The following is a 2,492-nucleotide window of genomic DNA, read 5'->3' as shown; positions in this document are numbered from 1 at the left end:
TTTTTATCCTAATTAACTCATCCTTGTACAATATCTTAATCTTAATTAACTCATCCCCTGTACAATATTTTATCTTAATTAACTCATCCCTGTACAATATTTTAATCTTAATTAACTATTGTACAGGGATGATTAATTAAGATTAAACTCATCCTGTACAATATTTTAATTAAGATTAACACTGGAGGTTTCAGTATACAATCTAACCCTAAAAACACTGCAGGTATTAGTATATAATCTAACCCTAAAAACACTGCAGGTATTAGTATATAATCTAACCCTAAAAACACTGCAGGTATTAGTATATAATCTAACCCTAAAAACACTGGAGGTTTTAGTGTACAATCTAACACTAAAACACTACAGGTTTTATCACATTATCTAACACTAAAAACACTGCAGGTTTTATCACATTATCTAACACTAAAAACATTGCATGTTTTATCACACTATCTAACACTAAAACACTGCAGGTTTTATCATATTATCTAACACTAAAAACACTGCAGGTTTTATCACACTATCTAACACTAAAAACACTGCAGGTTTTATCACACTATCTAACACTAAAACACTGCAGGTATTATCACACTATCTAACACTAAAACACTGCAGGTGTTATCCCACTATCTAACACTAAAACACTGCAGGTGTTATCACACTATCTAACACTAAAACATTGCAGGTGTTATCACACTATCTAAAACTAAAAACATTGCAGGTGTTATCACACTATCTAACACTAAAAACATTGTAGGTTTTATCACACTATCTAACACTAAAAACATTGCAGTTGTTATCACACTATCTAACACTAAAAACACTGCTGCTACTAACTGAAAATAATAAGATTTTAATTTTGTAGAGAAAGGCTTAACCAACCACTCAAACAACGTTTTATTTACGTTATAAAACAAACAGTAAGGAACAATGATAGACAAGTTTTGTTTAGATCTCCAAATGTGATTAATGTGGTTAAAATAAAAATCAACAAATAATTCACCTCTCATCTTTCAATGACTTGCGAAGAACAGCGTATATGCCGACAGGAATTATGGGAAACCCTGTAGGAAATGAATAACTGTTAAAAAACAATAAATATATCTTGTAAAACAACTTGATGAAGTATGAAAAGAATAATTAATAACAGAGAAAAATTCATAAACAACACTTTTATTTACATGTGTTTAGGCTCAAAGTAACACAAGAGCTATCTGCGCTATTCCTACTGTAAGTATCGAACCTCGATATTTTAGTGATATCTAAGCTCTTAACTGAGCCCCCAGGAGTTATTTTAAAGTTAAAAAAGAGCTTGGAGAAAATAGAAGTGTTACAGATTAAGAACAGTCAACATTACAGTGTCAGAGATTAAGAAAACTCGACATCACGGTGTTACAGATTAAAGAAAGTCAACATTACAGTGTTACAGAATAAGAAAACTCGACATCACAGTGTTACAGATTAAGGAAAGTCAACATTACAGTGTTACAAATTAAGGAAAGTCAACATTACAGTGTTACAGAATAAGAAAACTCGACAATGCAGTTTACAAGTTACGAATGATATTTTATAGATACAATATTCTTACAGAAACAGTAATGTTATAAAATATCGTATTGAATATAAATATCAATGATATTCGGTTAGTTTAAGTAGATATTAACATCAATGATATTCGGTTAATTTAAGTAGATATTAATATCAATGATATTCGGTTAGTTTAAGTAGATATTAATATCAATGATATTCGGTTAGTTTAAGTAGATATTAATATCAATGATATTCGGTTAGTTTAAGTAGATATTAATATCAATCATATTCGGTTAGTTTAAGTAGATATTAACATCAATGATATTCGGTTAGTTTAAGTAGATATTAATATCAATGATATTCGGTTAGTTTAAGTAGATATTAACATCAATGATATTCGGTTAGTTTAAGTAGATATTAATACCAATGATATTCGGTTAGTTTAAGTAGATATTAACATCAATGATATTCGATTAGTTTAAGTAGATATTAATATCAATGATATTCGGTTAGTTTAAGTAGATATTAATATCAATGATATTCGGTTAGTTTAAGTAGATATTAATATTGAAATATGAGAGTTACAATCCTAATATTTATATGCTCATACTTTTAACTGAAATTGTTTTAAATTATTATAAGGATCACGTGGTACTTACCCCAACCAATAGCGTATAAGAGAGTTAAGTTCTTCCATTCAGTAAAGGCTACTGAAATGAGCCTGTCGAGATAAAACCCCTCACAGAACATCCACATGTAAGATGTCATACGGAAATATTTAGTGGCAACAAACAGAAGTTTACATTCGGGCTAGAAAACAGTAAATACATCTTAAAACTTCCCTGTAAGATGTACTAGATGTTAGTAACATAGGAGAAGAAATCCAACTTACGTAAATATTGGTTCAGTAAATGGGTGATGGCTAATATTTCAAACAATGTTTCTCCGCGTGTCAGAACCAT

At 29.6% G+C, this 2,492-nt stretch overlaps 1 protein-coding gene across 1 annotated transcript in view; it reads right to left on the bottom strand.

Annotated features, from left to right (window-relative positions):
* The window catches only part of LOC111083858 (calcitonin gene-related peptide type 1 receptor-like), a gene marked incomplete at its 3' end in the record, with an annotated part of 10,610 nt that extends 8,342 nt beyond the window's left edge, over positions 1-2,268 (bottom strand). Inside the window, exons 1-2 of the mRNA XM_022380567.1 lie at positions 2,190-2,268; positions 1,004-1,064 (exon numbers count right to left, since the gene is read on the bottom strand). The remainder of the gene's footprint in view (positions 1-1,003; positions 1,065-2,189) is intronic.
* Between the last annotated feature and the right edge of the window lie 224 nt (positions 2,269-2,492).

Source organism: Limulus polyphemus, unplaced genomic scaffold (assembly GCF_000517525.1).
Source record: "Limulus polyphemus unplaced genomic scaffold, Limulus_polyphemus-2.1.2 Scaffold11665, whole genome shotgun sequence".
NCBI classification, from domain to species: Eukaryota; Metazoa; Arthropoda; class Merostomata; order Xiphosura; family Limulidae; genus Limulus; species Limulus polyphemus.
This window is presented reverse-complemented; position numbering and strand designations above follow the sequence as displayed.